The sequence below is a fragment of the Nannospalax galili genome, unplaced genomic scaffold (genome assembly GCF_000622305.1).
Source record: "Nannospalax galili isolate Female #2095 unplaced genomic scaffold, S.galili_v1.0 scaffold383, whole genome shotgun sequence".
NCBI lineage: Eukaryota > Metazoa > Chordata > Mammalia > Rodentia > Spalacidae > Nannospalax > Nannospalax galili.
Genome location: NW_008351346.1, coordinates 2,747,007 through 2,762,048, shown reverse-complemented (window position 1 = coordinate 2,762,048; position 15,042 = coordinate 2,747,007).

Below are 15,042 nucleotides of genomic sequence, written 5' to 3'. Positions count from 1 at the left end.
TAGTCATTAGCTTCTATCCAAAGCATTCTGGGTATCCCAGAGCAGTTGTGATATCCCAGGGGTCCTGAGAGGAGGTAGCAGGGGCACTGACAGGAATCTCCTCCAGAGGGAAGAAGCATCACAGTGTGACTCTGCCGGGACTCTGCTTTGGACAGTCAAAGAGCCTTCCTACTCAAAGTGAACATGATGTGGGTCACTCCCTACTCATGTGCAAACTTTGGTAGAGGATAAGAGCCTTTTCTGTATCTTCAAAAGTTTTGGAGAGGAAGGAAAGGTGAAGAATGCTCCCTCCCAGAAGTGTAAAGCAATCCAATTTCACTTTTGTGATAACTCTTGTTCTTTACGATTCACCACTCATGAACAGTAGGTGAAAAGATACAGAATAGAACAGTCATAAGACAGAACCTAGAATATTAACACTGGAAGGGACACAAAGATCTAGGAAAAGAAAGAAGTAGCATTTATTGAATTAGATATTTTACATGTTATTATTCCCACAAGATAGATATTATCCTTGTTTTATAGCTATGGAGATGCTATGCAGGAGTATTTAGTCTAAAGACACAAAGTAAGCCAGGGCTGGGACTAGAACTCAGGTCTCTTGACCAGTCATTGTTTTTGGATAATAACTCTAGGCAAAATCCAGTAAGTCACAGCTCTCCAAATTTTAATACCTCAATACACTTTTCTGTAGAATATCATACAGTACCAAAAAAAAATTCCTGGCATTGTTAGGAAAATTTTGTTATGTAAATAATAGAATAAATAGCCTTCTATTACTCAGCCCTGTTGGGCTTCGGCTTAATTGAAATGCCCAAACTGCTGGAAGTCTGTCATGAGCTCACTCAGATCCTACCTGAGTGTGTGTGGCTTACAGGTACACTGGAGAACCCTCTTTTCAGAAAGGGAAATGAGGAGACTAGGACCAGCACTCAGGGCTGGAAGAGACGATAATCCTTGTATGAACGAGGATTGAGACCTGTTGAAAGCTAAAGATGATGGACAGTAGACTGTGGGCCGTGGGAGAAGAAAGAGGTACAAGTGGTCAGAGCAGCTTTAGATGACATTAAGATGGAAGAGTGCACAGCCCTAGCTCAAGAAGGAGCCAGAGGGAGAGGGAGCCTTCTGTGGTTGTCATCCTCCGCCACCTTGTGGCCATCGTGCTACTTACTCTTCACCACATGCTCTGTATTCATTACTCTAACATCTTTGAAAGTCAGTGTCATTTGAGTTGTCCTCACAAGCCATGCTTAACTTTACCGTGAAGCCCAGGGTAGTCACTGGTTTCTCTGGCCTCTTCTTGGTGGCCCTGATGTACTTTATTGTGAGATACTGAGAGACAGGAGGGAGAGAGGTGGGGCGCAGAGGAGGATACTGCGGATTTCTTCCTTCACTGCTGCTGTGACTATAATCACAGAGGTACCACTGCTGAGATTTTTCTGTTATCCACAGATGATGATTCATACCCATTCTGCAGAAGAAATAATATTAGATTCTGGTGCCCTTACTAAATTTTAAGCAAAAGCTTGTTTGCTCAATTAATTCCCTGAACATTAAGTATATCTTTTACTAAGAAAGTAGCAATAAGAATATAAAATGATGTTTCACGCTCCCTACCCACGGAATGAGTGTCACTCACAAAGTGGCACAGTAGAACTGCCTTTAATCCCAGCACTAGGGAGGCAGAAGCAGGTAGATCTCTGTGAAATCAAGACCAGCCTGGTCTACATAGAGTTCCAGGCCAGCTGTCTTCAACAACAACAACAAACAACAACAACAACAGCAGTAGCCGCAGCAGCAGCAGTAGCTGCTGCCGCCACTGCAACACCCCTAAAACAAGGTGGCACACTGCAGTGGGTTTGGTATTATGGCTATAGAATAGCAAACGTCAATACCCATTTAGCATTTCTGAAAGCCAGGTTTATTCTAAGCCCTTATATTATTAACTCATTTAATTTTCATAATAACTGAATTTGGTATCATTATTTGCTCTCTTTCATGGACAGGAAAATTGAGTTTGAGAAGCTCATGTAAGGTCACCCAGACAGTAAGTGCCATAGCTCAGCCCTGAACTTAGATGTTTGTGTTTATGACCGTGGAAGTAATCTTGCTTCCTCATACATGTATTCTACTTAGAATGTCCAGTGTAGAACTGCTGAGAGCCCTGGTTCTCCCCCTGTATATCCTACCACTTCTAAAACAATCTTCTGTGCAGACCCATTCCTTTGACCAGTGCTTTTGAGCAAAGGCTTTCACTTACAGATTCTCTCAGCCATTTTTTATTACTGCTACTGCCTGTTTCCCAAGTAGACTGTGTTGATTCAGGAATCTGAAGGACAGTGTCCAGAATACTGTGACATCTGAGAGAAATGATGGGAAAGAAGGAGTTGGGGAAGGTGAATCCTTTCGGGTTCTTTGCTTCTTAAGCCTTAGCATGCAAAGAGCCATTTAGGTGGATTAAAAATTGAGGTCAAAATCTATACACATCGAACTGCCTGTGTTGTGGGGAGTGCTGTTGACATCTTATGGCCAGTAGATCTGAGGTCTAAATATTAATTGCCATGCTTGGCCCTTAGAAGGCCTGAAAGCTTGAAATATATATTTCATCAAAATACTAGCAGATAGCGTGTCTTCGAACATCAGTAATGTGTGTGTGTGGGGGGGAACAGTAGAAACTAAGCAACTGACACATTAAGTTGTTAGAAAGTTAAAGCTAGCTGGCTTGCTCTTTCCAGAGCCTTTACTTTGTTATATTACTCTAAGTTCTATGAGGAACGAGATGCCCAACTTGTAGAGAAGACAGATCCTAGCTGTTGAGATCCAAAAACGAAATAAGAGAAACTCCCGAGGGAGAAATGGGAGAACTGACTGGGCAGAGCTGCTGCGGAAAGTGCAAATTAACGATAATAAAACCATTTTCATAAGGGCACTCAGAAGACCATCCAAGCATAGGTAAGCGGCATCAGTATACTGTCATGATGAAGAAGAAAGGCCTTTCCTTTTATTAGTAAAGTTCCATAGGTATCAGTAGCTTTTTGGCTAAGATCAAGTGTAATAAGGTTCCTAGAGACAAACTCTGTGTTTAGGATGGCCAGAATTCTAGCACCCTTCAAGATAGAAAGAAACTAGCTTGGAAATGAAGTAAACACATACAGTCCAATCATGTGAGCCATGAGGAGCAACTTTGGGTGAATGGGCCAAAGCCAGTATCTGAATAGGATTCATCCAGGTACACATCAGGAGAAGGGGTGGGGGTGACAGCGATTTGAAAAGTGCAAAGATATCACACATGAAAAGCCTTAAACAAAAAATTATTCCTTCCAGAAAAAAGAACAAGCTCTGGAGAGCTTAGAGGTGCAAGTTCATGTTTTTTTGTGCATTTAGTGAAAAAACGGAAACAAATATACAATAATACCAACGAAAGAACTGACCAGTTTCTATATGTGTTCTGAGACGGTTTTTCTTTTTTTAGGATTTACTTTTATTCATGTGTATTTGCACGTTAGGATGCACATGTGTGTGAGGGTGCTGGCTGACAGGCCAGAAGAGAACATGGGATTCCCTGGAGAAGAAGGTAGAGTAGAGGCAGTTGTGAGCCGCCCGGAGATGGGTGCTGGGAACTGAACTCACATCCCCTGGAGAGCCGCAAGTGTTTTTAACTTCTGAGCCATAGTTCCAATCTCTCATTCTGAACCTTTGTGAAGAAAGCATCTTGGGGTGGGTGGTGGGAGTCACTCCCTGGTTTCAGAAATTCTTGTATACTTGTCTGTTCATCCTTGGGACCGAGGCTGCCTCTCGGCCTACAAACTGAATCACCCATAAGGCTCTAAGACTGACAAATGCGTATCCTGTATTTTCAGAGGCAAGATTAATGTGAGCCATCTTGAACTTTTTCCATGGGAGCCCTGTCTCTCAGGATTCTGAGAGTGGGCCAGAAGCCATGGTCCTTCTTCCTCCAGCTCTCTCTACTTGGAAAGAATTTTATTTTCTTCCAATGTTTTTTCCCACTGGCTCTACTTTCTTCTCTCCAACATTGAAAATACGTCTCTCTTTGTCCTTTTGTTCTCTTTCATGCCTTCTGTCCCTTCTTCTTGAAACTCTGGTTTCTGAATCTGCAGAGTGGGCCAGCCGAATACTAATCCCTTCACTGTAACTTTTCATTTTTATTAAAAAAATTTAGTATTTTTATTTTATGTGTAATGAGTATATTGCTTGCATGTAAGTGTACCGGTATTGTACAATGTTCACGGAGGTCAGAAGAGGGCAGTGGATCCCTTAAAACTGGATTTGGGGAGGGTTGTTAGCCTCTAACCAGGGTCCTTTCCAGCTAGTGCTCTTAACCCCTGAGCCATCTCTCCAGTCCCCAACTTTAATTTTTTTTTAACCTTATTATTTACTTTTTTTGAACTTATTCTTTTCCTCTGAAGACACATTTTCTTTTCTCTACCCAGAACCTTACTTCTCTGAGATGTCCATATAACTTTACTTTTATTTTTAATCTGGAAGAAGAAATCCTGGAGTTGTCACAGCCCAGAACAGGTTGACCAGATGCCAGGAGGTGGGACTCAGGAGCCTACACTTTGCCAAATCCCAGCAGTGGCTGCATGGGCATTTCCCAAATCCAGTGCTTGGCCAGCGAACCCTCTCTTCCCAGGGTGCTTCTGAAAGTGCCCACAGAAAGCCTTGGCTCATGGTCTCAGCTTCTCCCCGGATAACAGAGCATTAGTTACCAATGTCATTTCTCAAGGTGTCTGATCACTCAGCTTCGGGTTCATGTAGTAGTCCGGGTGGGTGGGTCACAGAGAGTACCTTGGAGAAGGCTGGGCTCTTTGGGCAGACTCTGTGCAATTCTGGGTGCATAGGCCACAATCAGCAGAGGACTGGATTGTACTGTGGTAACTGAGGAACCTCTAGTACAGTTCTCAGCCTGGCATCTGAACCGTGTGCTACCCCTGCCCAGTCAGGGACACAAACTCCAGCTTCTTCGATGGACAAGGAGAGTTGGGATCCCCACTCCCCAGCTGTGGTCTCATGGTGTCAGTGGGGAACCTCACCTTTATTCCTACCCCTAAGTACTTTAATTCTACATCTTTAAAGTAAAATTGAGCTTGCTTTTGACATAGGTATAAGCAATGCTTTTGAGCCAACATTTGTCTAAAATAAATAAACGGACACTCCTTCCCTACCCTTGTTTTTTTCCTATGTGAACACTTTCCTTGCTTTTAAAAATACCCGAAAGAGGGTTTGGAGAGATGGGTTAGTGGCTCAGAGCACTTGCTGCTCTTGTAGATGATTGGCTTTGGTTCCCAGCACCCACATGGCAGTGAACCCTTTTTTCCAGTTCCAGGAGATCCGATGACCTCTTCTGATTTGCTTGGGCATTGCACACACTTGGTGCGCTTCTATACATGCAGGCGAAACACTCATACAAATAAAATAAAAATAAAGTAAATACCTGTTAGAATTTACAGTTTGTCATTTGTGTGTCACAGTGTGCTTCTTTTCAGGTAGAGATTGCACCCTAAATGCCTAAGTATATGCAGTTTACCTATTTTTGGATATTGTGCTGGATGCTTTAGTGTCAGCTTGACACACCTGGGTAGAGGGACCCTCAATTGGGGAATTGCCTCCATTGGACTGGCCTGTGGCCATGTCTGAGGGTCATCTTCTTGATTACTGAGTGATGTGGGAGGGCCCAGCCCACTGTAGGTGGTGCCAGCCCTGGGCAGGTGGGTCTATGTTGTATAAAAAAGCAGGTTGATCAGGGGGCAGGGGAGCAAGCCAGTAAGCAGTGCTCCTCCGTGGCCTGTGCTCCAGCTCCTGCCTCCAGATTCTTGCCCTGAGTTCCTACCTTGGGCTCCCTCAGTGATGAACTATGACCCAGGAGATGTAAGCCAAATAAACCCTTTCCTCCTCAAGTTGGTGTTGGGTGCAGTGTTTTGTCACAGCAAGCAAACTAGAACAGATACATTAAAAGCTGTAAACTGGAGTTGCTCCCAGTGGGACTGGGGTTGGCCTCTTGGAGGGAGAGCTGATTTAAAACTAACAGACAAGATGGAGGGTGCTGAGAGAGGAGATGGCTGAGAATCAGACACAAAGGACAGGTGGGAGGCTGTACCAGGCATGCGTAGAGACCCTCAGTGAGGCCACATTTCCCTTTTCCAACTTTCTAATTTTTAAGTATGTATTTTAGCATTTTAGCCAGTAATTGAAAAGCATTTGGAATCAACTCTTTGGGATATAAGTAGGTCAAAAGGATGGCTAATGCCATTTTGGAACTCAGAATAAAAATGACTATTAATAAATGTTCTGTTTCTTATGTGGCTTTGAAGACGGTTCCAAGGATACAGTCCACAAGTGTTCTGATCAATGTGGTAGTGTCACTTGGAATTAGATGTATAGCTTCCCATGAGGACTTCTTGGAAAAGCAATCCATATTTGGATGTTGTAAGTTGAGGGGTGGAGTGCTTTCTGAGACAGGATCTTTCTCTGTAGCCCAGGCTGGCCTCAAGCTTGCTATCCTCCTACTTCACCTCCCAAGCACAGGGCTGGATGTGCAAGTCCTGACTATCAACTACCCATCTCCTTCTTAGCTCTCATTCTCTTATTTTCAAAAATAATTTGGACATCTGGTATAATAGTTTCATTTCATTTAAAGCTGCTTTGAGATGCACAAATATGTAAACGAGGAGATTGTTACTATTATTTTTGGCAGTACCAAATTTATTACTCAAATTGTTAGTTACCACCCACCACATCTTGTGCTTCAGATTTTTTTTCTCAAATTTAAATTTATTTTTTCAACAGATAATCTCAAAATATGTTCCACTAGCTTTTTGAAATATATACTACATTATCTCTAACTACAGTGGCACACAGATTAAAACAGTCTGTTATGGAAAAATTAGGTAAAAATGGGAAATGTTGAAATATGAAACTGTTTACCTTGTTTTACAAACAGAGTCTCATTGGTCTACAGCTCACCTAATTAAGTTCAGCTGACAGGCCATGGAGCCTCAGGAACCCACCTGCCTCTCCCAGCTTAGCACTATGATTACATGTGGATACCACCACACCTGACTTTTTCTTTTTTATATGAGTTCAGAGGCTTCAACCCAGGTCCTCATGTTTGTCAGCATGTACTTTATTAACGGCGCTAGCTCCCAGGCCCATTGGGAAGGGTGTGTGTGTGTGTGTGTGTGTGTGTGTGTGTGTGTGTGTGAGTGATTTGTAGGGATCACTATCTTTTTTAAATTTTCCAATACGTTGGACTGCAGAATTGACTTAAGAGTGCTTGCCTCTCTTCCAGACCACCAGAATTCACTTCCCAGCACCTAGCTCACAATATCCTGTAACTCTGCCTTCAGAGGACCCGACACCCTCTTCTGGCCTTCTATAGGTATCATTGCACATACAGGTACATGGACACACACATACACACATGAATAAATAATAAAATCTTAAAAAATTTCCCAGCACCTATATTAATGACATATATAGGCTGAATTATAAGGGATTGTTTGAATTTGCCTTTTTTTTTTTGAGAGGGGTTTAAAACAGTCAAATATTGGTATTTTCCTATAACTTAACCTAATGTGAACAGGGAAGATTTCACTAAAAATATTTTAAAGTCAATCCTTTTTTAATATAAATGATTGCCTCCTAATGTATTGATTTTATAAGTTGAGGTTCTTTATATTGAATTTACTTACAGCAAGACCCATTTAAACTTTACCAGACTTTTCTGTTTTGCACATGTGTGGTATGATATCCTGACTCGAAATTCAGGAATTTAAGGGCGACTAGAAATCTTTCAGCACACGTCTTTCGCAGCATTAACCACAATCCTCCCTGACAACTTGGAGGTTACTGACTTTGAAACTTAGCCAGTGCTGGAAATCCAGTGTGTATTCCTTCCATGACCCTTGGAAACTGGCCTGTTTCCTATTAATGATTGGGGGGGGGTGTTTGAGGCATGTTATGGTCCAGTTTTTCTGGTTAATTTCCAGGTCTTCTGCCATTCTTCCTGTACGACTCATTTTCTTTGTGGTGGGTCTTACCAAAAGATACCATGTACAGAAAAAGGGCTTCTGGAAATTATCATGTTTCAGCAACAAAATTGTTTAAACATCTGACAATCATTTGCAACCAAACATTTCTGGTCTCATCCATGGAAAATATCACACATAGCAAAGAAAATTGAAAAGAGCTGGCAGAAGATTTCTGTTGAGTTCTCACTGTGCACTGTTCAAATGCGTTCCTAGGGGACCGCAGGCTAAGGTTATTTATTTATTTATTTATTTTTACTTTAGTTAACTAGTTGGGAGTTCTTCCTTTTGCAGAGAGTGAGGGATCAGAGTCTGGTTTGGAAGGTGAACTTGAAAAATCAATTTGTCCTCCTGCCTTGAAAGTCAATGTCATGATGCACAGAGATTTGGGGGTGTAGCTTAATGGTTTCTACTTCAAAATAGAAAACATGTAAAATGTGGAATATATATTGCCATTTTAGTGGACTTTAAGGGGTGAAAGGAGTCTCATTAAAATTCTTAGGCAGACAGGGGCCATTCCTGCTGGCACTGGCTCTTGACAAATGCCAGGTTGTCATTGTTTCTAGGGCCTAGAAAAGTGACTCCACAAAGCTTGAACTAATGGGCTAATGATTTATCAGCCCTAGGAGTCATTAAGCTAAACCTGTCCCCCCTTTTAGAGGTTTATTTATTTTAAATTTATTTATTTTTAATTAAATATTATTTTTATTTATGTGTGTGCATGTGAATGTATGCCACATGTGTGCATGTGCTCACAGAGGCCGGGGACGGAGGGGGTGGGACATCAGATCCCCTGGAGCTGGAGTTACAGACAGTTGTGTGCTTCCTGATCTGGGTGCTAGGAACCCAGTTTGTTCCTCTGGAATGGTAGTAAGTGCTCTTAACTGCTCACAGTCTTTCCAGCCCCTTTATTTATTTATTTATTTATTTATTTATTTATTTATTTATTTATTTATTTATTCATTTATGTTTTTGAGGCAGAGTTGCTGGCCTGTAACTCTCTATGTAGACCAGGCTGGCCTCAAACTCAGAGAGATCTGCTCGCCTCTGAGTGCTGGGATTAAAGACATGCACTGCTACATGTGGCTAAACTTGTCCTTTTAATCCCTAGTTAGGAACTTTGAATTTTCTTTTTATCTAGAAATCCATCAACCTGTAGATTTCTATAAGGCATTTTCCCAAGGTTGTTTATAATGAGTCAAGAAGCTCTAGTTAGCCTGGAAAAGAGCCTTTGGGGTTGAATTCTAGGATGTGCCTAGACTTTAACTCATGGTGGCATTTTTATCTCATTTAAAGGCAGTTAACTAGTGGAGGGTAAATAGATCCCACAGCCTTTCTTTGGGTACTTCTTTAAATTTTTTTTTAATTGAATTCTTGTGTATTTCATTCAGAAAATCATCTTTATATCTCCTTCCCCTTTGGCACCCTCCCATAGCCTCCCCCCCCCTGCAGTGGAGTTCATACCTTCTGTCATTTGTATTAAGGCCTATTATGTAAAGTGAGTGTCCTGAGATGTCCCTCAGAGCAAGTTCATCCACTGGGGTTTAGTCAGCCTGTCTACAGTCTCTCCCTTCAAGAAGATTAGCCCTTCCTCACCCAACAATAATCAGCTGCCAATAATTCTTCAACTAAGATTGGGGCTTGCTGTTCATTTCCACAGTTCTGTGCTAGGTTTTTGTCTGCCTAAGTCTGTATGGGTCTTGTGCATGCTGACATCATTGCTATAGGTTTGTATGAAAAGGGTCCTAGGCACCTGTGTGCTGGATAGCTTTAGTGTCAACTTGACACACCTGGGTTGAGGGAGCCTCAATTGGGGAACTGTCTCTATTGGACTGGCCTGTGGCCCTGTCTGAAGGGCATCTTCTTGATGAGTGATGTGGGAGGGCCCAGCCCACTGTGGGTGGTGCCACCCCTGGGCAGGTGGGCCTGTGTTGCATAAGAAAGCAGGCTGAGCAGGGGCCAGGGGAACAAGCCAGTAAGCAGCATTCCTCCTTGGCATGTGCTCCAGCTCCTGCCTTCAGGTTCCTGCCCTGAGTTCCTACCTTGAGCTCCCTGATGAACTATGACCTGGGAGATGTAAGCTAAATAAACCCTTTCCTTCCCAAGTTGGTAGTGGCCAGAGTGTTTTATCACAGCAATGAAGAGACAAACTAAGACACTGGCTCTAGCTGTGTGTATTTAGCTAGGCACGAGTTTCTTCCCATTGAGTGGGCTTTAAGTCCAATTAGGTAGCTGTTGATTACCCCCAAGATAAAAGTGTCACTACTGCATCAATGTCACTTGCTGCGCTGGTCATTGATGTGATTTTTAGGCCTTGAAGCTAAGCTTGAACCATTGATTGATGTTCTCCCTTACCAGCTCTCCAAAGCTATGTGGAACATACTTCTGAGTAGAATAGTAATAGTTCCATTTAAAAGCATTTCCCATCATTTTCATGTGTGTGTTATGCATGTTTTACATGTGTATGTGGTATGCATATGTCTTATACATGATTTGCATGTATGTGGGTGAACATGTGTGGTTGTGCACGTGGAAGCCCAAGGTTGATGTTGGAAATCATCCTTCACCTTCCCTCTTTTTCACTGAGGCAAACCCAGAGCTCATAGATACGGGTAGTCTTGCTGGAATTACACGAAGACCACTATGCCCACTGGATGTTTGCCTGGATTCTGTGATCCGAAATCTGGTTCTCAGTCTTGTGCTGTAAATGCTTTAACCACTGAGCCATCTTCCAAGACCCTCCATTTTCTTTAATGTAAGAAATGTGGTGCTTTTGATTGAGCCTGATCGGCCACCTGCTTCTAGTATATAAATTATACTATTGTTAATGGATTCTGCAGGATAGAAACTTTGGGATAATTAGCAAACAAGTCAGCCATCCACAAGAGACACAGCCAGAGAAAAATCAAGCTTCATTAGTTTCCTTGTGAGGTGAGACTCCTGGTTAATAATTATAGTTGTCTTCATTGAGCCTCAGGTGGCAGGTATTTCCCATCAGCTGAGGAGGAAATAGATGTCTGTTTCATGCCTCAGATCTTGTACTAATTAATGTATGAAATGCCTTTACTTACAGAAGCATGCATATCTTCAAACATAGCTCTCCCATAGAAATAGAGTACTACCCATGCGTGCAATTTAAAACTTCCTCATTATAAAGTAAACAAGAAACAGGTAAAATTAACACTCTTGACCTAATATCTGAAGTGTCATCTTAACATAAAAATCATAAAGAAACAATTTATATCTTAACTTCTGTGTATTTCTTCTGTGTGAATCAGTGTGTGTGAACCATGAAAAATCAGTGTGTTTTATAGGTATGGTACATAACAATTTAGATAGCTACATTTCAAGAACCCAATGTCCATAGGTCAGTAGTGACGGTCAGAAGGGGCAGCACAGCTTTGAACTGTCCCGGAATCTACCACTAAGCAGATTTTGAGGAGAGGGGAAAGTTGAGCACAGACACCCAATGAATAAAATTTCCCAGAGGAGCTAACCTGTTCACCACCTAAAACATAAACCCGAGGCATCAGTTTTAAGCTTTACTTAAGACCCAAGCAGGGAACTGTGATCAGAAAAATCTTAGGAACTCAGTATCCTCAGTGAGAACTGAGAACAGAGCAGGTGGCTTTGGTCTGGCAGAGCAAGGATGCAACAGGACATGGGCTTCAGATCAAAGCAGCTGAGCTGTGCCTTTGTGCCTAGGCTCGACTTCTCATTTGGTGTACCTGTTGAGTATGAACGTGGTGTATGTAAGGTGCCCAGGCTACTGGTACCGTCTTTTTTTCCACTTATTTTTTTCCCCCGTCACGACACTGTGTCTGCTTTTCTCTCCCTCCATTTTCTCTTCCGGGACTGGAACTGATTTCTTATTCAGCATTCCCAGAGCCTTCATTTCTGCAGCAGCTCAAGCTCATAGGCCTGTTATAATTATGTCATGAATATCAAAAACTTATTGTTGAGGCACCAGTAATAATGGCAATAACAATGTAGTTACAATTCCAGTAACCATGCCAAGTCCTTGGGAAACGTTCCATTAAGTCACTCTACATTAGGCCAGAAGACCAGAGGTACTTCCAACTTCGAGCGATGGGTGGCAGCATTGTCTAAGTCAAGGATCTCTAGGCTTCTGGCCTGCCCCAGTTACTTTCTTTTGGGGGTTTTGTAATCCCCTATGGTTTATTTTCTCAATCCGGAAGAGAACTTTTCTTTTTCCTTCCTTTTAAAAAAAGATTCTATTCATTTTTACGTTATGTGTATGCCTGCATGCATGTAAGTGTGTGCCTGGTGCCAGTGGAGGCTGGGAGAAGGTGGGAAATTCCCTGGAACTGGAGTTAGAGAAGAGTTGCCATCCAGACCTGTGGTAGGGTAGAGAACTTTTCAACAGAAAGTCTAAAATTCTCCACTCCAAGCTCAGCTACCAATATGTGTGAGGAATCCCAGGAAACAGAGCTGCCATTGTGTGGGGAGAACCTGTTCAATCTAGCATCAAAGAACCCATTAAGAAGTGGCATCAAGGCTGGAGAGATGGCCAGTAGTTAAAGCACTGGCTGCTCTTGCAGAGGCCCCTGCTTCAGTTCTCAGCACCCACAAGGTGGCTCACATCCATCCACAACTCCAGTTCCAAGGAAACTGAGCTGGTGGACATTGCATGACATGGGTGTACTTACATACATGCAAGACAAAACACATACACATAAAATAAAAGTACATAAATAAAAAAGAAGTGGCCAATTGATGATAGGCCTTGGCAAGATCCCCAAAGATCAGGCTGTAAGTAATGGGAGGATGAGTGGAGGGTGGGCTGATGCTAAGAAGCTGGGTGGGGACAGCTGCCACCTCTACAAACAGGTTGTTTAGCACCAGGATTGCTCGTCTTTTTTTATTTTTTGATGTTTTGACTGTTAGCCTTAGCCCTTAGCCTTTAATGGTCAAACTAACTCTCTAGCCCCTGGTCTTTTATGTATACATAAACTGGAGAGGAACAAGCAGGAAATGGCTTTCTTACTCTTCTACTCCCTTAATAAGACCTGTTGTCCTTGACTTAGAAGGAAGTGTTTTGAGGAAAAAATGCTGTAGATTCTTTATATTTTGTCACCTTTAATTTCTTTGCCATCCCCAAACCCTACCATCAAATACAATGATAGTTGACTTTGTGATGGTGATCTTTATTCAAATAACAAAGAGTTTAATTTTTTATGTGTATGTGTATATACTACATGTGCGTGGGTGCCCATGGAGGCCAGAATAGGATGTCAGATCCCCTGGAGCTATGGTTACAGGTGGTTGTGAGCCACCTCACATGGGTGCTGGGAATTGAACTCTGAAAGAGAGCTAAGAGCTCTTAACCCTGTTTTTTTAAAAAAGAAGATCCCTTCGATCTTCATGATATTTCATTAAAAAGTTAAAAAAAATTTAATGTTTTGTTTATATTTATTTAAGCGCATTCATGTTGTGCAATGCCTGACGACATCAGATCCCCTAGAACTGAAGTTACAGACTGTGAGCTGCCATGTGGGTGCTGGAAACCAAACCCTGGTCCTCTGCAAGAGCAGACAGTGCTCTTAACCTCTGAGTCATCTCTCCAGTTCTAAGAGCTTTTAACCCTCTTAATCACTAAGCCATCTCTCCAGCCCCTCAACTATTTGAATTAAAGAGAGTTTATATTTTCTGACTTAAGTCATCATGTTATTTTAGGTCTTCCTTTATATTTGCTGATTGGGGCAGGGGGCAGTTACGAGCACTTGCTGTTCTTGCAGAGGACCCAGGTTCAGTTTCCAGCACCCATATGGTGTCTAATGACAGTTGAGTTCTAGTCAATCTGATGTCCTCTTCTGGTCTCTGTGGGCACTGCACACATGTGATGCACTTATTTGCAGGCAAAACTCATATACATAAAAATTTCAAAAATTTGTTTATTGATTTTCATCAGGAAGACCTCACTGACTGATTTGGCACAATCAAGTGATTGACTAGAGAACATTTAGAAAATGCATAAAAGCAGTCACGAGAAAATAAATAACCTCACTTGTGTGTGTGTGTCTTAAAAAGTAGCGTAGAAAACCATTTGCTGTTATTCCAGAGGCATGTGATAAACTATAGCACCTTTTGAACTGTAAGTCAGGCTGTGTGAATTCCCTAACCATACTAACATCAACAGCAAAAGGGAGTCTCTGGATCATCATGGTTTGTTTAATGATTCATTCATTTATTTATGTATCAAAAAATTTGGTCTGGGGAAATGACTCAGTGGGAAAGTGCTTGCTGTTCAAGCATGAGGACCTGAACTCAGATCTCCAGCACCCACATAAAAACTGGGCAAGGTGGCATGTGTCTGTAACCCCAGCACTAGGCATTGGGAGAAACAAGTGGATCCCTAGAGCTCACTGGCCAGCCATTCTAACCAATTGGTAAGCCTCAGGTTCGTAAGAGACCTTGTCTCAAAGATAAGGTAGAGAGTCAGAGAGATGGTTCAGTGGATAAAAGTGCTTGCTGCCAAGTATGACAATTCAAGACTGCTCTCCTAGGTCCATATAGTGGAAGGAGAGAATAAAAAGGTCCTCTGACCTCCATATTTATATCATGGCAGCAGTGCACACCCCCCAAATAAATAAGCACATTTTTAAATTAAATAATAAGGTGGAGAGTGATAAAGGAAGGCATATGCTATTGACCTCTGACCTCCACATGCACATGCATAGGTGAATGTACCCCCCAACACATGTACATATCACATAGACACTGTGTGCTATCTTTAAAATTTATTTTTTAAATTGTGTATATGCATGTGTATCCTTGTGTGGGTATGTGCATCTGAGTGCAGTTACCTGTGGAACCCAGAAGAGGGTGTCAGATCCCCTGGAGCTGGAGTTATAGGCAGTTGTTGAGCCATATAATATAGGGGCTGGGAACTGAACTCGGGTCCTTTGCAAGAGCAGCAAGCACTCTTAACTGCTGACATCTCTCGAGCCCACCTGTGCTATCTTTTGTGGCT